Raw genomic sequence first — 7,801 nt, forward strand, 5'->3', positions numbered from 1 at the left:
CCGGTCTGTCGATGTCACCGCAAGAAGAGGAATAAACAGACTCACCCCATCGCGACGTCCCCCAAAGGTTAGCTCTCTAGCCCTCGCTATCTCCCTGCTTGCTAATTCGGCCTGCTAACGGCTAGCTTGTCTAGCCCGGGCCTACGAACTGTTAGCTTGTTAGCACAGGCCTGCTAACCATCTGAATCACCGCATCCCAAACACTCTGAACCCATTTACTTTCTATCTCTCTTTGATTTTTATTTTGTTTATACCTTCCGGAAACCTGCCTCACCCACTGTGGTACGGAATCGCTATCACTTTTAATTTGTATTTTATTTTTATGACACACTCAAGAACCTCCAGACGCTAACCAGCTAACTAGCTACAAGCTATTTAGTCATTGTTAGTTTTTTTTTAAAACCTGGATAACACTCGCCAGCCCAGCTTCCCTGCCCATCCACCGCTGCCCCCTGGACACTGATCTCTTGGCTACATAGCTGACGCACGCTGGACTGTCCATTAATCACGGTACCCCATTCTGCTTGTTTGTTTATCTGTCGGCCCAGTTGCCTAGTCAACGCCATTTTACCTGCTGTTTGTTGTGCTAGCTGATTAGCCTCGCCTACTGTTTTTAGCTAGCTTTCCGAATTCAACACCTGTGATTACTGTATGCCTCGCTGTATGTCTCTCCCAAATGTCAATATGCCTTGTATACTGTTGTTCAGGTTAGTTATCATTGTTTTAGTTCACAATGGAGCCCCTAGATCCACTCTGCATACCCCTGTTACCTCCTTTGTCCCACCCCCACACATGCGGTGACCTCACCCATTACAACCAGCATGTCCAGAGATACAACCTCTCTCATCATCACCCAGTGCCTGGGCTTACCTCCGCTGTACCCGCACCCCACCATACCCCTGTCTGCGCATTATGCCCTGAATATATTCTACCATGCCCAGATACCTGCTCCTCTTATCCTCTGCCCCCAACGCTCTAGGCGACCAGTTTTGATAGCCTTTAGCCGCACCCTCATACTACTCCTTCTCTGTTCCGCGGGTGATGTGGAGGTAAACCCAGGCCCTGCATGTCCCCAGGTACCCTCATTTGTTGACTTCTGTGATCGAAAAGTCTTGGTTTTATGCATGTCAACATCAGAAGCCTCCTCCCTAAGTTTGTTTTACTCACTGCTTTAGCACACTCTGCTAACCCTGATGTCCTTGCCGTGTCTGAATCCTGGCTCAGGAAGGCCACCAAAATTCAGAGATTTCCATACCCAACTATAACATCTTCCGTCAAGATAGAACTGCCAAAGGGGGCGGAGTCGCAGTCTACTGCAGAGATAGCCTGCAAAGTAATGTCATACTTTCCAGGTCCATACCCAAACAGTTTGAACTACTAATTTTGAAAATTACTCTCTCCAGAAACAAGTCTCTCACTGTTGCCGCCTGCTACCGACCCCCGTCAGCTCCCAGCTGTGCCCTGGACACCATTTGTGAATTGATCGCCCCCCATCTAGCTTCAGAGTTTGTTCTGTTAGGTGACCTAAACTGGGATATGCTTAACACCCCGGCAGTCCTACAATCTAAGCTAGATGCCCTCAATCTCACTCAAATCATCAAGGAACCCACCAGGTACAACCCTAACTCTGTAAACAAGGGCACCCTCATAGACGTCATCCTGACCAACTGGCCCTCCAAATATACCTCCGCTGTCTTCAACCAGGATCTCAGCGATCACTGCCTCATCGCCTGTATCCGCCACGGAACCGCAGTCAAACGACCACCCCTCATCACTGTCAAACGCTCCCTAAAACACTTCTGTGAGCAGGCCTTTCTAATCGACCTGGCCCGTGTATCCTGGAAGGACATTGACTTCATCCCGTCAGTTGAGGATGCCTGGTCATTCTTTAAAAGTAACTTCCTCACCATTTTAGATAAGCATGCTCCGTTCAAAAAATGCAGAACCAAGAACAGATACAGCCCTTGGTTCACTCCAGACCTGACTGCCCTCGACCAGCACAAAAACATCCTGTGGCGGACTGCACTAGCATCGAATAGCCCCGTGATATGCAACTGTTCAGGGAAGTCAGGAACCAATACACGCAGTCAGTCAGGAAAGCTAAGGCCAGCTTCTTCAGGCAGAAGTTTGCATCCTGTAGCTCCAACTCCAAAAGTTCTGGGACACTGTGAAGTCCATGGAGAACAAGAGCACCTCCTCCCAGCTGCCCACTGCACTGAGGCTAGGAAACATGGTCTCCACCGATAAATCCATGATTATCGAAAACTTCAATAAGCACTTCTCAACGGCTGGCCATGCCTTCCGCCTGGCTACTCCAACCTCGGCCAACAGCTCCGCCCCCCGTAGTTCCTCACCCAAGCCTCTCCAGGTTCTCCTTTACCCAAATCCAGATAGCAGATGTTCTGAAAGAGCTGCAAAACCTGGACCCGTACAAATCAGCTGGGCTTGACAATCTGGACCCGCTATTTCTGAAACTATCTGCCGCCATTGTCGCAACCCCTATTACCAGCCTGTTCAACCTCTCTTTCATATCGTCTGAGATCCCCAAGGATTGAAAGCTGCCGCAGTCATCCCCCTCTTCAAAGGGGGAGACACCCTGGACCCAAACTGCTATAGACCTATATCCATCCTGCCCTGCCTATCTAAGGTCTTCGAAAGCCAAGTCAACAAACAGGTCACTGACCATCTCGAATCCCACCGTACCTTCTCCGCTGTGCAATCTGGTTTCCGAGCCGGTCACGGGTGCACCTCAGCCACACTCAAGGTACTAAATGATATCATAACCGCCATCGATAAAAGACAGTACTGTGCAGCCGTCTTCATCGACCTCGCCAAGGCTTTCGACTCTGTCAATCACCAAATTCTTATCGGCAGACTCAACAGCCTCGGTTTTTCGGATGACTGCCTTGCCTGGTTCACCAATTACTTTGCAGACAGAGTTCAGTGTGTCAAATCGGAGGGCATGCTGTCCGGTCCTCTGGCAGTCTCTATGGGGGTGCCACAGGGTTCAATTCTCGGGCCGACTCTTTTCTCTGTATATATCAATGATGTTGCTCTTGCTGCGGGCGATTCCCTGATCCACCTCTACGCAGACGACACCATTCTATATACTTTCGGCCCGTCATTGGACACTGTGCTATCAAACCTCCAAACGAGCTTCAATGCCATACAGCACTCCTTCCGTGGCCTCCAACTGCTCTTAAACGCGAGTAAAACCAAATGCATGCTTTTCAACCGATCGCTGCCTGCACCCGCATGCCCGACTAGCATCACCACACTGGATGGTTCCGACCTTGAATATGTGGACATGTATAAGTACCTAGGTGTCTGGCTAGACTGCAAACTCTCCTTCCAGACTCACATCAAACATCTCCAATCAAAAATCAAATCCAGAGTCGGCTTTCTATTCCGCAACAAAGCCTCCTTCACTCACGCTGCCAAGCTTACCCTAGTAAAACTGACTATCCTACCGATCCTCGACTTCGGCGATGTCATCTACAAAATGGCTTCCAACACTCTACTCAGCAAACTGGATGCAGTCTATCACAGTGCCATCCGTTTTGTCACTAACGCACCTTATACCACCCACCACTGCGACTTGTATGCTCTAGTCGGCTGGCCCTCACTACATATTCGCCGCCAGACCCACTGGCTCCAGGTCATCTACAAGTCCATGCTAGGTAAAGCTCCGCCTTATCTCAGTTCACTGGTCACGATGGCAACACCCATCCGTAGCACGCGCTCCAGCAGGTGTATCTCACTGATCATCCCTAAAGCCAACACCTCATTTGGCCGCCTTTCGTTCCAGTACTCTGCTGCCTGTGACTGGAACGAATTGCAAAATCGCTGAAGTTGAGACTTTTTATCTCCCTCACCAACTTCAAACATCAGCTATCCGAGCAGCTAACCGATCGCTGCAGCTGTACATAGTCTATAGGTAAATAGCTCACCCATTTTCACCTACCTCATTCCCATACTGTTTTTATACTGTTTTTATTTATTTACTTTTCTGCTCTTTTGCACACCAATATCTCTACCTGTACATGCCCATCTGATCATTTATCACTCCAGTGTTAATCTGCAAAATGGTATTATTCGCCTACCTCCTCATGCCTTTTGCACACATTGTATATAGACTTCCCATTTTTTTTTCTACTGTGTTATTGACTTGCTAATTGTTTACTCCATGTGTAACTCTGTGTTGTCTGTTCACACTGCTATGCTTTATCTTGGCCAGGTCGCAGTTGCAAATGAGAACTTGTTCTCAACTAGCCTACCTGGTTAAATAAAGGTGAAATAAAATTTAAAAAAATATCAATGTCCTCACATACCCAGTCTTTTTGTAGCTAAGTACATCTATTAATTATATCAATGTCCTCACATACCCAGTCTTTTGTAGCTAAGTACATCTATTAATTATATCAATGTCCTCACATACCCAGTCTTTTTGTAGCTAAGTACATCTATTAATTATATCAATGTCCTCACATACCCAGTCTTTTGTAGCTAAGTACATCTATTAATTCCCATATTCCAGAAGAATTGGTAGACAACTCCCTGAAAGGTTTCAACATCAAATCCCTCAGTCTCAGTCCACTCCTTTTATACAGAAAGTAACAAGCCGAGCTGGGCCATAGACCAACTGCCGGACCACTCCTTTTATACAGTTTCATGCTTATAGAAGTGTCATCGTCCCTCCACTTTACTCCACCATTGTTTCCAAATCTAAGTTCTTTCCTCTAGGCGGGGTGCCCCTCCCCTCTAGTTCCTTTATGCTAATAACCAGATCCCCTCGGCTTTACTCCACCATTGTTTCCAAATCTAAGTTCTTTCCTCTAGGTGGGGTTCCCCTCCCCTCTAGTTCCTTTATGCTAATAACCAGATCCCCTCGGCTTTACTCCACCATTGTCTCCAAATCTAAGTTATTTCTTCTAGGCGGGGTTCCCCTCCCCTCTAGTTCCTTTATGCTAATAACCAGATCCCCTCGGCTTTACTCCACCATTGTCTCCAAATCTAAGTTCTTTCCTCTAGGCGGGGTGCCCCTCCCCTCTAGTTCCTTTATGCTAATAACCAGATCCCCTCGGCTTTACTCCTCCATTGTTTCCAAATCTAAGTTCTTTCCTCTAGGCGGGGTTCCCCTCCCCTCTAGTTCCTTGGATCAATTATATTGGTGGAGCACCTATACATTATTTCCAGAAAATAATAAGTACAGATTACTATAGGAAATGATAAGATTGCTACATGCCCTTATCAGACTATAATATTACCATGGGCCATTATAGGATTAAGTACAGAACTATAGTTCATTATAGAATTATACCAATAAGTACAGATAACTATAGTTCATTATAGAATTATACCAATAAGTACAGATAACTATAGGAAATTATAGAATTATACCAATAAGTACAGATCACTATAGGCCATTATAGAATTATACCAAATTGCTAAAGGACACCAATAAGAAGAAGAGACTTGCTTGGGCCAAGAAACACGAGCAATGGACATTAGACCGGTGGAAACCTGTCCTTTGGTCTGATGAGTCCAGATTTAAGACTTCTGGTTCCAACTGCCGTGTCTTTGTGAGATGCAGAGTAGGTGAACAGATGATCTCTGCATGTGTGGTTCCCACCGTGAAGCATGGAGGAGGAGGTGTGATGTCTTTGTGAGAAGCAGAGTAGGTGAACAGATGATCTCTGCATGTGTGGTTCCCAACGTGAAGCATGGAGGAGGAGGTGTGATGTCTTTGTGAGAAGCAGAGTAGGTGAACAGATGATCTCTGCATGTGTGGTTCCCACCGTGAAGCATGGAGGAGGAGGTGTGATGGTGCTTTGCTGGTGACACTGTCAGTGATTTATTTAGAATTCAAGGCACACTTAACCAGCATGGCTACCACAGCATTCTGCAGTGATACACCATCCCATCTGGTTTGTGCTTAGTGGGACTATCATTTGTTTTTCAGCAGGACAATGACCCAACACACCTCCAGGCTGTGTAAGGGCTATTTGACCAAGAAGGAGAGTGATGGAGGGCTGCATCAGATGACCGGGCCTCCACCTGATTTGTTGAACATGTTGTTGGTTACTACATGATTCCATATGTGTTATTCCATAGTTTTGATGTCTTCACTATTATTCTACAATGTAGAAAATAGTAAAAATAAAGAAAACCCTTGAATGAGTAGGTGTGTCCTAACTTTTGACTGGTACTGTATGTTAAGGGGATGGTTCACCCCAATAGAAAGGTTCATACCTCTCAATACCATCTTATTAGATGGATCCATTTCCCCCCATTAGTTTGGGATTCAGACCTGCAGTCATCTTGATTTCAGACCACTTTGGAGAAGTGTTCCACAGGCAGTAAATCTAATGTAGAATAAATGGAACCTGGATCCATTTCATTCTATTAACATGGTTTATGTGTTATAACAGTAATGGGGTTAAACTGATATTAAAATGACAACTCCATAGGTGGTACCAGGTCTGGGGAGTTCATCTCTGCTCCCACCATCCCTGGGACAGTACTGATCAACATAGCTGACCTGATGCAGAGGTGGACCAGTGATGTTTTCCTCTCAGTGGTGAGACTTGCCCTTCCATTTGACACACCTTTACCTGATGAGATCATACAAGACGTTACAGGCTGATTGCATGTGGAAACAGACCTGCGTTAAAATAATGTTGAATACTTAATAAGTGTTTGATTGAGTTTGTTGTAATGGAACCAATAGAAAAGTCCTAAAAGTACAAACAAACCCCGCCCACCTGGAGGACAAAGGAAATGCTCAAAGTGTTGGAAAGATTTCAAATAGTATTTGAATCCAGGGTGTTATTCGTTAGAGAACACTGTAGCAAAACATTTAGCAACATAATTATTTTAGTTCAGTTAGTCCCTTCGTGTTTCAGTTCATATTCTTCAGTTTGGTGCCTCGTGGATATGATTCAGGTCTCCGTGGAAACATCAATGTAAATTCACCTTTGATTTTTACTCCTCACTTTCCCTTTCAGGTCCATAGGGTTTTACTGTCCCCTGCTGGAGACTGGAGCACACTGCAGTCCCTTTCAGGTCCATATGGTTTTACTGCCCCCTGCTGGAGACTGGAGCACACTGCAGTCCCTTTCAGGTCCATATGGTTTTACTGCCCCCTGCTGGAGACTGGAGCACACTGCAGTCCCTTTCAGGTCCATAGGGTTTTACTGTCCCCTGCTGGACACTGGATCACACTGCAGTCCCTTTCAGGTCCATAGGGTTTTCCTGCCCCCTGCTGGAGACTGGAGCACACTGCAGTCCCTTTCTTGTCCATGGGGTTTTACTGCCCCCTGCTGGAGACTGTACCACACTGCAGTCCCTGGCTTTCTTTGTGCAGCCGGATGATGAGGCCCTCATCAATACAGATACTGTATGTAGAACCATAGTAAAGCCCAGTATGGACTATCAATACAGGTACTGTATGTAGAACCATAGTAAAGCCCAGTATGGACTATCAATACAGATACTGTATGTAGAACCATAGTAAAACCAGTATGGACTATCAATACAGATACTGTATGGACTATCAATACAGATACTGTATGTAGAACCATAGTAAAGACCAGTATGGTATACAGGACTATCAATAAAGACAGGTACTGTATGTAGAACCATAGTAAAGACCAGTATGGACTATCAATAGCAAACAGACACTGTATGTAGAACCATAGTAAAGACCAGTATGGACTATCAATACAGATACTGTATGTAGAACCATAGTAAAGACCAGTATGGACTATCAATACAGATACTGTATGTAGAACCATAGTAA

The 7,801-nt window shown here is 45.7% G+C and overlaps 1 long non-coding RNA gene across 1 annotated transcript; it reads left to right on the forward strand.

Moving 5' to 3' along the window:
* The first annotated feature begins 6,177 nt into the window (after nucleotides 1-6,177).
* On the forward strand, nucleotides 6,178-7,795 carry LOC127923982 (uncharacterized). Its single transcript, XR_008116395.1, has 3 exons — nucleotides 6,178-7,181; nucleotides 7,240-7,443; nucleotides 7,626-7,795. It is a non-coding gene; the product is annotated as an uncharacterized LOC127923982 (long non-coding RNA).
* Nucleotides 7,796-7,801: the final 6 nt, after the last annotated feature.

Source organism: Oncorhynchus keta, unplaced genomic scaffold (genome assembly GCF_023373465.1).
Source record: "Oncorhynchus keta strain PuntledgeMale-10-30-2019 unplaced genomic scaffold, Oket_V2 Un_contig_3441_pilon_pilon, whole genome shotgun sequence".
Classification (NCBI taxonomy): domain Eukaryota; kingdom Metazoa; phylum Chordata; class Actinopteri; order Salmoniformes; family Salmonidae; genus Oncorhynchus; species Oncorhynchus keta.